The sequence below is a fragment of the Puma concolor genome, chromosome B2, assembly GCF_028749965.1.
Source record: "Puma concolor isolate L17-30 chromosome B2, mPumCon1.1.hap2, whole genome shotgun sequence".
In the NCBI taxonomy this organism is placed as follows: domain Eukaryota; kingdom Metazoa; phylum Chordata; class Mammalia; order Carnivora; family Felidae; genus Puma; species Puma concolor.
In genome coordinates, this window is record NC_141671.1 from 35,185,612 (window position 1) to 35,203,321 (window position 17,710).

General features: G+C 42.4%; 1 protein-coding gene and 1 pseudogene across 5 annotated transcripts in view; one reads left to right on the top strand and one right to left on the bottom strand.

Annotated features, from left to right (window-relative positions):
* FKBP5 (FKBP prolyl isomerase 5) overlaps positions 1 to 8,944 on the bottom strand; it is a 118,321-nt gene extending 109,377 nt beyond the window's left edge. For 2 of the 5 annotated variants that reach the window (XM_025925310.2, XM_086706679.1), the window contains exons 1-2: positions 8,810 to 8,944; positions 1,922 to 2,027 (exon numbers count right to left, since the gene is read on the bottom strand). The gene's annotated coding sequence lies outside the window, so the exon portion shown is untranslated. Of the gene's footprint in view, positions 1 to 1,921; positions 2,028 to 8,007; positions 8,239 to 8,809 lie in introns of those variants that run through there. The other 3 variants (XM_086706677.1, XM_086706678.1, XM_086706680.1) reach the window with 2 other exon arrangements.
* LOC147580904 (large ribosomal subunit protein eL30 pseudogene) lies at positions 4,970 to 5,293 on the top strand (annotated as a pseudogene).
* Positions 8,945 to 17,710: the final 8,766 nt, after the last annotated feature.

The following is a 17,710-nucleotide window of genomic DNA, read 5'->3' on the forward strand; positions in this document are numbered from 1 at the left end:
GTATTTATAACAAAACTTTTGGAAAATACTAAGAGAAAAATCTGATGCACCAATACCACTACCATTTTATAATATTTGTGAGAACTTAATGGTCTTAAAAGCACACTGGGAGCACCTGGTGGCTCAGTTAGGCATCTGACTCTTGATCTCGGCTCAGGTCACTCATTATTATCTCATGGTTCATGAGATCGAGCCCCACACTGGGCTCTGTGCTGACAGCGCAAAACCTGCTTGGGATGGATTCTCCCCCCCGCCCCCCCCCTCTCTGCCCCTGCCCCATGTGCACATACACTCTCTCTCTAAATAACTTAAAAAAAGAACAAAAAAAATGTTGATAGTTAATACATCTGGAGAATAGGTAGAGGTTCATAATACTATTCTCCCCAGGTCTGTGTAGTTTAAAACTTCCATTATAAAAAAAAAAAAAAAAGCCTATCTACAGATATTTTTAAAATTCTATCTGCAGTTAAGGTTTGACAACTAAAACAAAAACAAAAACAAAAACAAAAACGGCTTGACAACTTGAACCAAAATCCTAACAGATAAAACATTTCAAATGTTTTACTCATTCTTAATAGACCAATGAAATTTAGTGTGTATGAAAGGGAAAAAAGATCCTGTGTCATTTTAGAGAAACATGAATACGTTCATTAAATGCAAAACGTTCTTTTATCCCTGTTGCTTGATGTTGGACATTTGTTATTTTGCTTTTCAATGAACTTACAATTTTTGCTGAAGAAAATATATAGTCCATATAAATGTATGATTTTCGTTAGTAAAGGCAAAATAAACATTCATCCCCAGTATCAATGATTGCTTTGTTGAACCTGCTGGTTAGTTGTCATATTATTTCAAATATTTTCCACTCTACTAAGTAATCAAATAAACAACTTTTTTATGTGGATACAAAAAAAAAAAATTAAAAGAACCAAGACCCATAAATTATACCTAACCCTAACCTGTAAAAAAACCCACACATTTAAAAGTATATAAACTGGGGCGCCTGGGTGGCTCAGTCGGTTAAGCGTCCGACTTCAGCCCGGGTCACGATCTCGTGGTCTGGGAGTTCGAGCCCCGCGCTGGGCTCTGGGCTGATGGCTCAGAGCCTGGAGCCTGCTTCTGATTCTGTGTCTCCCTCTCTCTCTGCCCCTCCCCCGTTCATGCTGTCTCTCTCTGTCTCAAAAAAAAATAAATAAACGTTAAAAAAAAAATTTTTTTTTAAATAAAAAATAAAAAAAATAAAAGTATATAAACTAATAAGTAGAAGGGTAAAGTTGAATGTTTTTAACAATTACCAAAGTTTTAGCTAGGATTTAAATAGATGTAGTTTAAACCAAATCACTCTAGAGACTCTGACAGCACTGCAACTAATGGAGAGCAACAAATTTACTGCTTAGATCTGCCACTCGCTGATAACCAAGAATAGTTTATACAGTTTGTAAGCACCTATCTTTCCTCCATATGATAAACAGCACCACCCAAAAAAAGACAAGCAGATTTGTTTGCCTCCTGTTCATCTGGTAAGTTCCAAGACAATAAAAACTATGCATGTTTGTGCAAAATCTAGCACACTGTAGGTGTGCAACGCTTAACAGGAATAATCACACCCTCACTTCCCAGAAAGCTATTGCTAGCTATCAGTCCCATACTCTAATAAGGCAGGCTTTCCTTGCTGATACTTCTGCTTTGAATCACGTTCAGAACCTTGTTTCTTCTAACAGAAATAAGTCACCATGAAACTTCAGAGAGAAGCAGTATAAATACACATATACAGAGACAAGAGATCGTCACTGATTCTCTTCTCCATCATCATTAAAGCACTCCTTAAGTCTGAATCGAGGTATTTCATTTTGCAGATAACAAGATCATTCTCCAACAAATTTTTGTAGCTCTTTTCCTCATTAAAGTAAAAATTACATACCGTAAAATGCCCAGATCTTAAGTAGTCAGCTCAGTACGTTTGAACAAGCGTGTACACCAACAACTGGTGAATCTGGGCGTTCCTTGGACTAGGTCTTGCAATTTTTCTGTAAGTTAAAAATTATATGAAAGTAAGTTACCCAAAAAGCGTACACTTGAATTTCCATTACCTAAGTCAAGCTACAGAATATTTCAATCTCCTTAGAAAGTTCCTTTTTGCCTCTTTCCAGTCAACCACACTCTTACCCAGAAACCACTGTCCTGATTTCTATCAACATACCTAAGTTTCACCCGTTCTTGTATTTTTCAAAAATGGCATCATTTGGTACATACTTATGCCTGGCTTCTCTTGCTCTGAATAATATTTCTTGGATTCATCTATGTTGTGCGAATCATTAGTTCATTTCTACTGTAAAAAAAGCTGCCATGAACATTTTACATCAATCTTTTTGTGAATATGTACTTTCTTTCTCCTTGGTGAAATAAGATTTCATTTAGAAAGGGGTGGAGGGGCTCACATATAAATAAGCCTGTAAAGTCATGTAGTACAGATAGATGGACTCATTACATAGTATAATTATATATAGGAAATATGTATACAGTTGTATAAAATACAAAAAAATAAAACATAGGTATTTTACCTACGCGTGTGTATATAAATGAATAGATTCTGAGAAGTCCAACTGGGGCCAACAAAGATATATTTCTTTAAATGTATAAAGTTCACAGTGAAAACACATCTAACGTGGGAAAGCTGTCCATTTCAGTTTTTCTTCATAAGTATTTTTTTTAATGTTTATTTATTTTTGAGACAATGCGAGAGACAGAGTGCAAGCGGCAAGCAGTGAAGGGGGCACAGAATCCAAAGCAGGCTCCAGGCTCTGAGCTGTCAGCACAGAGCCCGACGCGGGGCTCGAGCTCACAAACCGTCATGATCTCCATGACCTGAGCCGAAGTCGGACACTTAACCGACTGAGCCACTCAGGCGCCCCTCTTAGTATTATGCTTTAACCTAAGAATAATTCAAAAGAGAAACAGATTTCTCTCCATATAAGCTACTGTTACCTCCACTACACAATCATTTTCTATGCGAGGAGTAAAACCCAAAGTATGTGTTAAAAGTACAAATTGTATTTTATCGTCTTGCTTTTTTAAAACAAAGTTAAGGGGCGCCTGGGTGGCTCAGTCGGTTAAGCGGCCAACTTCGGCTCAGGTCATGATCTCGCGGTCCGTGAGTTCGAGCCCCGCGTTGGGCTCTGTGCTGACAGCTCGGAGCCTGCTTCAGATTCTGTGTCTCCCTCTCTCTCTGACCCTCCCCCATTCACGCTCTGTCTCTCCCTGTCTCAAAAATAAATAAACGTTTAAAAAAAAATACTTAAAAAAAATAAATAAAACAAAGTTAAGGGACGCTTGGTGGCTCAGTCAGTTAAGTGTCCGACTTCGGCTCAGGTCATGATCTCGCGGTTTGTGAGTTCGAGCCCCGCATCGGGCTCTGTGCTGTCAGCTCAGAGCCTGGAGCCTGCTTCGGATTCTGTGTCTCCTTCTCTCTCTGCCCCTCCCCACTTGTGCTCTGTCTCTCTGTCTCTCAAAAATAAATAAATGTAAAAAAAAAAAAATTTTTTTTTTAAAGTTAAACAGGGAAATAATCCATTGGCTGATACTTAACATGGGTAAAGACCATCCCATCTCCATTGAGAATATATTCTGAAAAAAGCTCAATCCCTAGGATGTTTTCTCCATCCCAAGAAGTAATTTACCACAGCATTAAGTCTATGAAAGACACATCCTGACTCTGAAATTCTACTGTGTAATTGCAGCTAAAAGTAGAGGAAGTTCTTTAATTTCTAGTGATGGTAACATTAAGAAACATACACATAAATCTGATTTTTGAAGTCAATTTGAAACTCCCAACCCTGCTGTTGATAATCAGATTATCACTTTCAGGGGACTAAAAGTGTCTCCTCATTTAACATTACCCATAAATTGCCAAGATGGAGGCAGAATGCTACAAAATGTCCTAGAAATTTACCACTGCCTGTTTTATAAAGGTTTGCAACTATCAATGGGAGAAAACAACCCACTTCTAATGTTTGCTCTTTGTTCACCTTTTATTCCTCCTCCCCCAAAATGAGCAACTTCAAAAACATACCATTCTAATGTACTACATTTTTAATCTTAAAAAATATTCTTAGCATTTAAATGGTCCCTGACTTTCACAGGTGTGTAATTATTTACTTAACCCATTATTCACTCTGAAAATACATCATTTTCCAATAATTGTACCATTTTCTAAAAAAACAAGGAAAACAGCCTTGATTAATTGTTACAAAAACCAACAGTGGCTCTAAACCACTACAACTCTCAACTGTCATCATCTTTTTCCTGACTGTTTTAGAGAATTACAATTTTATTCTTATTTTTAAAATATCTTTCTTCCAGACCAAGAGCAGAAAACAGGTACAGCAATTGTGTAGACCCCATACTCCCTCTGGTGGTCCTTCACGCTCATTAACTAGATGTTTTCCAAAAGACTAGAAGTAAATACTAAATTAAGCATAAAATGAACTTGCCCCATTTAAGGACATAGTCTTACATGTTTAAGTTTCAGCAGAATACAGGGTAATTCTCTTCATAACAAATTGTGAGGTACAAATTATTTTGAGAGCTTGAATTTTAGTGTTTAAAATACTGCTAAATATCCTTAGTAACCTGTTATACAAATTAGTTACAAGAGTGAGTTAGGCCCTACTATAATTATTTTAAGCTCTCTTTTGACGGAAGAGTCATGTAACGGTATCTTATTTGCAAATTAAATCGCACTTAAGTGGCTATTGTTTTAAAGTCAATAGTTATTTACATACCAACAACCACTCAGTGTATGTCTCCTCCGTATGTAAATTTAATTTTCTTTACACTTTGGGGATATATTATCAGAAGTCAAAAAAAAAAAACAAAAAAAAAAAAGCACTATAGAGCCTTTCTCACTAGCTCCTTGGCCAGGACTGGAGACTGCTCTTGGTTGGAGCTGTCCCACACCTAAGGCAGGAAGATGGTAGCTGCACAGAAGTCCTCACTGGGGTCAATTACCTCTAGGCTCCAAGTTGATATGATAAGGGGACAGTACATGATGGGGTACAAGTAGATAAAATAATCAGACACGGCCAAACTGGTCATCCTAGCCAACAACTGCCCAGCCTTGAGGAAATAAGCACTACACTATCTTGACCAAAATTGGGGCCCAACACGCAGCGGCAAGAATACTGAATTGGGCCCAGCCTGTGAAAAATACTACAGAATATGCACAATGGTTATCACTGATCCAGGTGATTCTGGTAACACCAGGAGCATGCCAGGAAAGACTGGTGAAAAGTAAACCATGCAAAATTTTTCTTTAAAGCTGGCCAGAAATAGGGGGGGAAATGCACTGTAGAAAATTCAGACATGTACAATAATGAGAAAGCAAAATAATTACTAATCAAGTATGTTAGAAAGTTCAGGAGTGCCAGGGTGCCTCAGTCAGTCACAAGCTGAACGTGGAGCCTGCCTGTGATATTCTCTCTGCCTCTCTCCCCTGCTCACATGTGCTCTCAACCTCTCTCTCTCTCTCTCTCCAAAAAATAAAAGAAAAAAGACAAACTTTTGTTTAAAAAAAAAAAAAAAAAAAAGTTCAAAAAGTTTCAGAGTGCCTGACTGGCTCTATTGGTGGAACATGTAACTCTTGATCTCAGGGTTGTGGGTTCAAGCCCCACACTGAGTAGACAGCTTAAAAAAAAAAAAAAAAAGTTCAAATTGTTTCAGAATTATAAAATGTCTGTATTTAACTGTTCAGCATTGAGTAATCACAGAATTTGGTGTGCCAAAATATGGACAATATAGATTTTTCTTTAGGAACTCTGAAAAATTAATTAAAGGCCTATACAGAGATATTCTTAATGCTAGGTGTAACATGCGTACTGCGGTCAAATAAAGCCATATTCATGTCTAACATGGCCACTTGATTTATCCTCAAATTAGCTATTTTAGTATATATCCTTGTTTCTTTGTGCCTTTCTTCATTCAAAAATATTTGCCAACCCCCAAACAACAAAAAGAACCACACCTGAGGATAAATGACTTAAACACTCAATATGTTTATTGTGTACATAAAAGAATTCAACTTATGCTTAATTCTGAAACTGAAATGTGGTTGATAATTTTGATATGGTCTACCACAAGTTAAAGTGGACCAAAAAAACCAGTAAAATATCTAAAAACTGAATTTGAATATGGGCTTTTAATAAAGTTCCTAAAATATGCTTTTGTGTAAATAAAACTATGAAATATAAGTTTAATTTACTATATGTGGTATATTTAAACATCACCATATGATAAGGATTGTAATAATTATACATAGAAAATTACACATACTAGTTAAAACTCATATATTCCTATACACTTTAAAGAACAATTATCTAAGTCATCCAAAACAAAGAGAACCTCAGACCTATAAGATTCCTTACAACTATTTATGTAGAATAAAACCCACTCAACACGACGTGCCACTGTTGAACAAATCTCCCCTAAGCATCAAAAAGACAACTCTGCTTTAATAGCAATAACTTTTTCTACAGCTACAGAATGAGGATGTTCTTTCTTCTCTAGACTGATTCGTTCTAAGCTAAGAAACCTTTAGGAAACTAACCCAAAATATGTGTTCTTTTCCAGCCCAAGAACAAACAGAAAATTGAGGATTTAATTAGTTGCCTAATCCAGTGTTTTAAAAGGTTTTCATGTTGAACTGGTTAAAATTATGGGGTTTTTTTTTTCTTAAAAAAACCACCCAAAATTAAAGATTAAAAAAGTATGTATTTGTTTTGTTAAATGTTGTAAGGACAAAGACCTCATAACACTTAACCCTGTTGTTTTAGAGATATAAAACACTTCATAAAGACCATCTCTTTGATTTTGTTTTAAAATCCCAGTCACAACTAGCCTATTGGTTAAAGAGTTCAACTTTAAATGATGTTACTAAATAGCTAGGTACATAATAAAATAACCATTCAGTGAAATATTAATAAAGTAGCATAATTAAATCAAAACTATAACGTTGCTTTTAAAAAGTTGCACCCCTCTTAAATATAAGTCATCCCCAATAGACACAAAACACACGTTAGAAAAAAATTAAGCTAAATCAAGTTACTCACAAATAAATTTAAATACATATAAACTACATTTAAAAAATAATTATGTACTATTTTTAAATGTATTTTTTCTGTAGATGCCCTACATTGGTCAGGTCCATAATGGTGGATTAAGTAAGTGGAGGTCAGTTGGGAGAGAGACGCAGAAAAGGCTAAGTGAAAGTACGACAAATAAAAATTTCCCAAAAAGAATAAAAATTCGTTCAAGTCTATCCTTGACCTTTGATTCATACACCAAGAGAAAAAGCTACTACAATTCTCTAAAGTAAAAACCCCTCTGGGGTGGGGGTGGGGGTGGGGGCGGGGGGGCAGAATTCCACAGACTATTAAAAACACTTAACCAAAATATGCCTTGACTTTTCCCTTGTCCACAATCTAACAAAATGGGAAGACAATGAAAATAAACACTCCTGTCTACTCCCATTTTTCCAAAGAAAGCTCCCATTCAATGCTAAGCCTTATTCCACTGGAAAACATACTCCTGAAAAGTAAATCCAAAACCACGAGCTCAAACTACTTCATGCAGAATTTACTGAATGGCGGCCAAACGTTGTACACGCTGTCCTGAACCACCCTGAAGGGTATCTAGACTTCTGCATTCTCCATTTACTAACTTTGTACCTTACTATGCTTTCGCCACCACTGCAGAAACCGAATTTTTAAAATAAGACCATGTTCCTCCAGGCTCGTCAATGGAAAGAATGCAATCAATCTGCACGTTGACCCCCTCAAACGGTTGGTGTTTTTTGCTTTTTGTTTTAAATCAATACCGGGTTGGACTCCTATACTATTGCCAGTACACCTTTTCAGACATCAGTGGAAGGAGTTCTAACGTTCCAGGAGTGAACCAAGTCAGGAGCCCTAAAACAAGTTGGAACTGGCTTTCACCTGGCACGAGAATAATCACCTGTTAGAAAGGCGCTGCACTGGCACCCTTCAAGAGCGGCTGAGAGCCGGGATGCTGTATCCCAGTCACTTGTCCCATGGTGGCAGGTGAAGGCGGCGAACACGCATCCACACCCACCGCCCCGGGAGCGCAAACCGAAAGCGAGGAGCGCAGCAGCGGGACACTCCGTTATCCTCACCCGCCACGGGCCCCGCCAGGTGTGCGCGGCTCCATCGCGCCCGCGGCGTCCCGGCGCACGGCTCACCCCGGCTCGACTTCGCCCGCCGGCCCGGGCCCCGGAAGGCGAAGTTTCTCTCCCGCCCGCGGCGGCGGCCGCTCACGCGCCGCCCGGCTCTCCGCGGGTCCCGCAGCCTGCTCCGGGCGGTCGCGGTCACAGGCGCCGGGCCTCGGGCGAGTCGGGGGAGACCGACGGGAGCCGGAGCCGGGACCTGTCACCTCGGGCAGGAAACAAAAGCCGGGTGAGGACGAGCGGGCGCGACCGGCCTCGACTCCGCGAGGGGGAGCGCGGCGGGGGCGGGGAGCGGCTCTCGCGGTCGCCCGACTCCGCGCCTCGCGGAGAGAGCACCGACCCCGCGGGCAGGCGGGGCGCGGAGGGGCCCCGCAGTTGGGCAAGGGGCATCCGGCGCGCTCGCCTCGAGGCTTCCCCCGCCCCGTTCGCCCCGAGCCTGCCTCTCTGGGGCAGGAGAACCGCGCGTGAGGGGGCGCCGAAGCGGCGCGGCGGCGATCTGACCGCGAAGGAGGGAATTCGGTTCCCGGGGCGCCGCGGCCGCCCGCCCCATCCCTGCGGCCATGGCGCCGGTACCTGTCGCCGTGGCTGCTCCTTGGCCCCTTCTCTCTCCGCCTCACCCTCGCGCTGCTCGGCCCCCAGCCCACCCAGCAGGCCGTCCGCGCGCCGGACGCCGCCGCCCGAGACTGGCAGCGCCCGCGAACCGGCCCGAATCCCCGGGGCAGCGCCCGGCGCGGTCCCGCCCCCGCCGGCCGCAGGACCCGTCTTCGATAGGGCCCCGGGGCTGTCAGTCCGCCCCCAAAAGGCGCGCGGGCTGTCGCTCCGCCGGTCCGGATTGGTGGCCGCGCACCGTCTATGCAAATGAGACTCCGCCCCCGTCCATTTGCACCTCCGCCTTAGTGTAAACTCCGCCTCTCCACGCCAGCCCACGTGTCTGGCCCTTGGCCTTTGTGGGGGCCGGCGGGAAGGGATGAAGGAAACTGACCCATGCCCCTTCACACCGTCTCTTACCTTCAGAGAAACTCATGCCTAAACAAGCTATTGACTTCACATCTGAATCGTATCTCTGAAAGCTCTGCCTTGCTGCCTGTTTGCCAGGCCTGCCCAAAGGATGGAGAGGGGCAGGCCGGGATGTTTGTGTCAGGTAAGCAGACTAGGTTAGCCCTAGGAAGTAAAAAAAAAATGCCCCGTTGGGCCTCGGGAAAATCCCATCTTGAGAACCAGTTTAGCCCGTGGTACTTCCCCATGGACACTAAATGACTGTGAAGACTATGCTCTCCCCTGGTTTTCTGCCTTTCAAGCATGAGACACCAGGCCATTGAGACAGCAAAAGACCTTAAAAAATATTGGTGTTCTCTGATCCCCTTTTCCCATCGCACCACCGCCCCCACTCCCCCATTAGCAAAGGGTAGACCCGCTGAGCAAACTCAGCTTCAAGAGGGGCTAAGCTCCTCCAACCAGAAGGCTGGCTGCCTCTGAGTAGTTCCCATAGAGATTCAGATGAGGAGATAGAACTGGCTGCACCTGGGCTTTAGGGGGTAACTAACTCAAACCCCTCATTTTTGAGGAGACAGAAACCTAAAGTCTCATAGCTATGGGACTTAATAGTCACCTATGGAAATCTTATGTCCCATAACCAGATCAGAAGCCACATCTCTTAGCTCCAAATCTGCTCTCTGCGCTATGTCACGTTGGTCATTTAGGTATTTTTGAAGACCCTCTTCAACAAATCACCATCCCTGCCTTCAGGACGTGGTGCCTGGGGAAAAAACAACTAGAACCAACACGGAAACCTCAAGAGCAAAGAAGGCCCTGACTTAATGCCTAGAAGCTTCCCTTTTTACCAGATGCCAGGGAGAATCACTGACACAATTTATTCATACATTAATTCAACAAGACGTGGGTGATTGAATCCAAATCCAACCATTTATCCTTCAATGATTTGTTCTGAAAGTTTCTAACCCCAGTTGATTAAGCATCTACTGTGCTTACTACTAGCAAGTATTAAGCACTGTGCTGTGTGCAGAGTCTGCATAGGTGAGGAGACATTGTCTCAGCCCTTGAAGGCTTTAGCCAAGGAGATAGTGACTTCCACATTACATGTCAGTACCACTTATGTTACAGTGGACAGCTCCAAGGAAGGAGCAGTTGGCTTTTCCTGGGAAAGGCAGGGAAGGCTTCATTGAGGAGGTGGCATTAGAGCTGAGTCCTAAAAGAGTTTTGAAAGATGGTGTTTGCCAGATGGAGGGATGTGGAAGAGGAAGGAAAGGGATTCCTAGTCTGCGGAGGATAGGATGAGCAAAAAAGCATGCAGACCTGGAAAAGCCTGGTAATTGAGGGAACAGCGAGGAGCAGTATGGGAAATCTGCAGGGCTGTGTGGCCATGTCACATGTTCTGGGACCAGGCTCTTCCAGGAGGAAGACAGAAAGGCCCCGGAGGCTGCCAGGCTGTGTTGTAACACACCGCAGCAAACAACAACAGGCCCTGTAGATACAGCTGCAGGCTTTTTTTTTTTTTTCTAGGCCAGAGTCTGTGGGGAACAGTCAGTTCCACAGTTCTGATGGCAGCCTGGCTGGCCCCACCCACTCTCTCAGAAAACCACTCCGGTCACTGCACTTGCCCTCCTTGGCATTTGGAAACACGTGTGCTTGCAGTTTCCCCAAACACTGCTGCCCTTCAGAGCTCAAAGATAACGTGGGCTATGGCTGCAGACACCTGGATGTGGAACAGACAGCCCTTTCCTAACGCACAGAGCGGTTCTTTGCAGGGCCTATTACCAAGGCTGGCTTCATGGGCGTGTGACCAGCGCTTGGTTTAATGCTCTGCTGTCGCTGTCTTGAAATTCTTAATAATTTTTCGACAGTTGCATTTTCATTTCATTTCATTTCACCTGCAAATTATGTAGCCGGTCTGACCTGTCACTGGTAGTGCCCCTGGGAATGTTTGTGATCCTACTCAAACCATATCTCATTTTTAAAGCCCTTGGCATTCATTAGGTTTGTTCACATGCACTGTATCACTCGATTCTCACAATGGCGATGTGGCGTAGGCTTGTATTCCTAGCCCCATTTATTGGCTGAGAAAACTGAAGTTTGGCAGTCTCCTCCAGGTAGCACAGCAGGGAGTGGCAAAGTTTGTATTTGAACTCATCCCACACAAGCCCTGTTCCATCTGCTATGGATCCACCTTTATGTTGGTTTCAGAACGCTTTCAAAGGTAGGTATGTACGGGAAGGATGTGCTGGTGTGTTTTTGTTTTCGTTTTTAAGTAAGCTCTACACCCAACATGGGGCTTGAACTCACGACCCTGAGATCAAGAGTTGCGTGCTCTACCAACTGAGCCAGCCAGGTGCCCTAAAGATACACTGTCTTAAGAGTCAAACCACATGGTGGAGTGAGTGTATGTCACTTCATGGCTGCTTATCACATTTGAATAATTGTTCATTAATTTTGAAAAAAATTTCAGCCATTGTATGTTCAATTACTGTTTCTGTACCTCTTTCTTTCTGGGCCCCCAGTTGAAATACCTATTAGACCTTCTCACTACATCCTTTCTTCTGTATCTTCTATCTTTTGTCCTTCAACGCTCTGTTGTAAAAGTTTCTTGTGACTATTCTTCGGTTCACTAATTCTCTCTTCAGCTTTTTAAAAAATTCTTCTCTTGGGGTGCCTAACATGCGACTCTTGATTGATCTCAGGGTCATGAGATCAAGTCACTTAGTGTCCTTGGGCATGGAGCCTCCTTAAAAAAAAAAAAATTCTCCTCTTAAACCCATCCATCAAGCTCTTAATTTGTTGTTTGCTTGTTTGTTTGGGTTTTTTTTTTTTTTCAGTTCCAGAATTTCTGTTTGGGTCTTTTCAGATCTGCTATGTCACTTCTTATGTCTCTTTGTGACTTGCTATAATTTTCAAGCTTGGCTTTTCTCTCCTTAAACAAAGTAAGTGTAGCTGTTTTATGGCTTATGTCTGTTAATTTCAATCTAGAGTCCCTGTGGATCGGTTTCCATTGTTAGTTTTTACTACTGGTTCTTCTTCATGAGGTTTTATCTCATCATGTACCTGGTTATGTTTTGGACATTGTATTTGAAAAATCATTTAAGGCAACAGTGATAACATCTTCCTCCCAAAAGGATTTCCATTGGTTTCTGCAGGCATTTGGGGACACTGGCAAGCTAAGATCACCTTAACTCAATTTCATGGCTTCTGATTTTCTGAGCTTCCCAGATGACTTGAAACTGGATTACAGTATGTGGGAGGTTTGTTTATTTATGGTTTGTTTGTTTGTTTGTTTGTTTATGGTTCCTCCTTACCCAATGTTGCAGCTCTTTGAGGTTCTAGTCAAAGCCTGGGAGTTGTTTCAGTTATATATGGTTTCATAGCAAACAATCCTAAAATTTAGCAGTTTAAGACAGATGTCAGTGGACTTTTCCTTAAACGGCAAGATGGTAAATATTTTAGATTTGCAGGCCATATGGTCTCTGTTACAACTACTCAACTCTATCATTATAGTTCAAATCAGCCGTAGACAATACATGAATGAATGGGACGGCTGTGTTCCACTAAAACTTTATTTACAAAGCCAGGCAGCCATTCTCAAGCTGATAAAGAATATCACCAAAAAAAACTCACAACTAACACCATGCTTAATGGTAAAAGACTTGATACCTTTTCCAAGAAAAAGACAAGGAACAGACATGAATGTCCACTCTTGCCACTTCTATTTAATATTTTACTGGAGGTTCTAGCCGGGGTGATTAGGCAAGACATAGAAATTAAAAGGCATCCAGATTGGAAAGAAAGTAGTAAAACTATCTCGAAACACAGATGACATGATCTTTGTGTATAGAAAATGCTAAGGAATCCACTTAAAAACTGTTAGAACCAATAAGTGAATTCAGGAGCACCTGGCTGGCTCAGTCAGTAGAGCATGTGACTCTTGATCTCAGGGTTGTGAGTTCAAGTCCCACGTTGGATGTAGAGCTTACTTAATAATAAGTAGGGGTGCCTGGGTGGCTCATTTGGTTAAGCGTCCGACTTTGGCTCAGGTCATGACCTCACGGTTCATGGGTTCGAGCCCCATGTCGGGTTCTGTGCTGACAGCTCAGAGCCTGGACCCTGCTTTGGATTCTGTGTCTCTCTCTCTGCTCCTCCCCCACTCACACTCAGTCTCTCTCTCTCAAAAATAAACAAACATTAAAAAATTTTAAAAAAATATGGGGCGCCTGGGTGGCGCAGTCGGTTAAGCGTCCGACTTCAGCCAGGTCACGATCTCGCGGTCCGTGAGTTCGAGCCCCGCGTCGGGCTCTGGGCTGATGGCTCGGAGCCTGGAGCCTGTTTCCGATTCTGTGTCTCCCTCTCTCTCTGCCCCTCCCCCGTTCATGCTCTGTCTCTCTCTGTCCCAAAAAATAAAATAAAAAACGTTGAAAAAAAAAATTAAAAAAAAAAAAAATTTAAAAAAATAAGTAAATTCAGCAAGTTTGCAAGAAACCAGATCTATAATAAAAATCAATGATATGTCTATACACTTTCAATGAACAATGAAAAAATGAGATTAAGAAAGAAATTTCCTTTATAATAGCCTAATAAAGAACAAAATACTGGGGTGCCTACCTGGCACAGTCAATAGAGTGTGTGACTCTTGATCTTGGAGTTGTGAGTTCAAGCCCCACGTTGGGTGTGGAGATTACTTAAAAATAAAATCTCAAAAAATAATAATAAAATACTTAGGGATAAATTTAACAAAAGAAGTACCAAACTTATACTCTGAAAACTACAAAACATTGTTGAAAGAAATTAAAGAAGACCTATATAATCAGAAAAACATCCTATGTTCATACATCAAAAGACTTAACATTGTTAAGTTGGCAATACTCCCCAAATTATCTACACATTCAATGCAATCCCATCAGAGTCCCAGCTGACTTCTTTATAGAAATCAACAAGGTGATTCTGAAATTCATACAGATTGCAAGGGACCCAGAACAGCCAAAACAATATTTAAACAAACAAACAAACAAACAAACAAGGGACTCTGCCTGGCTTAGTTGGTGGAGCCTGAGACTCTTGATCTCAAGGTTGTAAGTTCAAGCCCCACATTAGGTGTAGAGATTACTTAAAAATAAAATCTTTAGAGGGGCTCCTGGGTGGCTCAGTTGGTTAAGCATCTGACTCTTGATTTGGCTCAGGTCATGATCTGATGATTCAAGAGTTTGAGCCCCCTGTTGGGCTCCACGCTGATACTGCAGAGCCTGCATGGGATTCTGTCTCTCCCTCTCTCTCTGTCCCTCCCACACTCTCTCCTGCTCTCTCTCTCTCAAAATAAATAAATAAACTTAAAAAAATGTTCTAAGGTTGACTGTGTGATAGTTGCACACATCTATGAATATACTAAAGACCTCTGAGTTGCATACATAAAATGGATAAATTGTGTGGTAGGTGAATTAATTATAATTCAATAAAGCTGTTTAAAAAAAGAAGAAGAACAGGGAGCCATTTATGGGCCATACTTTGCTTATTCCTGACTTAAAACGATAACTATTCTATTTAGTTGCTCATGATTCTTCAATTTGGAGCAGGGACACTGGTATCTACTCTATGTGGCATCAGTCGGGGCAGCTTGACTAGGCCGGAATGGTCTACTTCCAAGATGGTCTTACTCACCTAGAGGGCAAGTGGGACCTCAGTGGGATGTTGGCGAGGGTCCTACATTCTTCTCCCACATGGTCTCTCCATGAGGCTAGGTTGGGTTTCTCACAATATCCTGTCTCAAGATAATCAGACTTTTACGTGGTGGCTGGCTTCCTCCAAAGGGCAAATGTGGAAGTTGCCGGGCCTTCTAGAGGTTTAGATCTGGAACTGACAGTGTCATTTCCACCATGTTCCGTAGGTGAAAGCAGGTCACAGGCCAGTCCGGATTCAAGGGGAGGGAACAGTTGTGGTGTGAGTGCTCACACAATATCGTTCACTGGGGGCCTATACCAAAGTAACAATCTGTCCATTTTCCCTCTGTCCCTTAATGATTCACTTCCTCCCCAGTGCAAAATACACTCACCACCCCTTAAGACCCCCGAAAATCTCACCCCATTACTCTACCAGGATTGAGATTGAACTCCCTAAGTTCAGGTCCAGGTATGAATGAGACTTCTCCAGTGATATTCCCCTGGATCTGACAACCTTTGAACTAAAGAGACAAGTTACCTGCTCCCCACAGGAAATGGTGACGCAGAGAAAGGACAATCTCAAAGTATATTCCTACTCGAAAAGGAGAAACTGGCAGACACAAGTCCATCGCAATTCTGAAATCCAGGTACACATCACCGGTTCCTCGGTTAGCTCCCAGTTCTTAAGGTAGTTAGACTTATTACATGGCAACTGACTTCCCCTAGAGCCAAAATATGGAAGCTACCTTCTTAAGGCTTGAACCCGACCCGGCACAACATCACTTCTGTCACATTCTATTGGGTAAAATGGGTCACAGAGCCAGCCCAGAGTCAAGGGGAGTACATGGGGCATGGATACCCATAGCCATGGCTCACTGGAGATTATCAAAGTAATAATCTACCACAGGGGTGGTTTATCAGAGTCTCCAACCTCAGTAGGCCCTGCATTCCAGTTTTGTACCCCTAATCCTAATAAGCTTTCAAAAGCACAGCTCAACCTCTCTGATGACTCAGATTGGCAAATGCCCACGGACAAAAGCAGCCCCAAGTGCTGGACTCACTTCTCTGGTAGGGTTGCCAGATTTAACAAATAAAAATCCAGGACATCCAGTTACATTTGAATTTCAAATAAACAATAAATTACTTTTTAGTAGGAATATGTCACAAGTACATATTATACTTATGCTAAAAAATAATTTGTTGTTTATTTGAAATTCAAATTTAACTGGGACTTACACTAAAAAAAAATGTTGCTTATCTGAAATTCAAATATATAACTGGAAGTCCTGTATTTTATCTGGCAACTCTAATCTCTCTGGATTCCTATCTGTTCATGTACCTTGGTTCAGTAATTCCTCACTATCTTGTTAGAGTTTTAATGCTTTTAACATTTAAAAATATTTGAAGATCGGGGCACCTGGGTGGCTCAGTCGGCTGAGCGTCCGACTTTGGCTCTGGTCATGATCTCACAGCTCGTGAGTTCAAGCCCTGCATCAGGCTCTCTGCTGACAGCTCAGAGCCTGGAGCCTGCTTCGGATTCTATGTCTCCCTCTCTGTCCCTCCTCTGCTCACGCCCTATCTCTTTCTCCCTCAAAAATAAATAGACATTTAAAAAAAGTTTTTTTAATAAAAATAAAAATATTTTAAGATTTAAAAATCTGGCATATGTAGTTGTCTTTTACAGGAGGATTGGTCTATATTCTAAGTGGTTTTTCTATATTTGGGGGAGTTCCCCTATTGTGATTTTTGTCCTCAACCTGGAAGTCAGAACTCAAATTCTCAGCCTCTGTGGAAACTATACATGTGACTTAGCTCTACCAATCACGCACCCAAGGGAGACTTGAAGTGCAGAACATGAGGGTTGGTGAAGGGCTCCCACTTTTTGTTGGGCAGCTGGCTATAAAAAATTCAATTTTTTAAAAGTTTAATTTTTTTTTTAATTTTTTTAATGTTTATTTATTTTTGAGACAGGGAGAGACAGAGCATGAACAGGGGAGGGTCAGAGAGAGAGGGAGACACAGAATCGGAAACAGGCTCCGGGCTCTGAGCTGTCAGCGCAGAGCCTGACGCGGGGCTCGAACTCACGGACCGCGAGATCATGACCTGAGCCGAAGTCGGACGCTTAACCGACTGAGCCACCCAGGCGCCCCAAAAGTTTAATTATTTTTAAGAGAGCGAGAGATCAAGGGAGGGGCAGAGAGAGAGGGAGGGAGAGAGAGAGAATCCCAAGCAGACTCTCACTGTCAGTGCGGAACCCGACATGGGACTCAAACTCACAAACTGTGAGATCATGACCTGAGTCAGAAATCAAGAGTCAGATGTTTAACCGACTGAGCCACCCAGGCGCCCCCCAAAATTCAATTTTTAAAAATGAAGCAAACCTATGTTTGCTGTAATAGCGATCGTTAGTCATCCCCCAATATCTATTCTCTTCTCCTCTGATCTTGAGCAAGGTACATGTCTACCTGGAATAAAGAATGTGTTTCCCAAGGGTGCCTGGCTGGCTCAGTAGGCAGTAGAGCATGTGATTCTTGATCTCAGGGTCATGAGTTCAAGCCCCACATTGGGTATGGAGCCTACTTAAAGAAAAAAGAAAATGTTTCCCAGCCTCCCTTACAGCTGGGTGTGTCCCTGTGTTTTCTGGCCAATGAGAGTTAAGCAGAAATGTCACAGGAAGTGTTCTTACTGGGAGGAAGCATGTCCCTTTCTTTCCTTTCTTTCTGCTGGCTAGATGCAGATGTAATGGCTAGAGCTCAGACACCCATTTTGGACCGTGAAGTAGAGCCCTATGCTGAAGATGGCATAGCGAAAGGCAGAA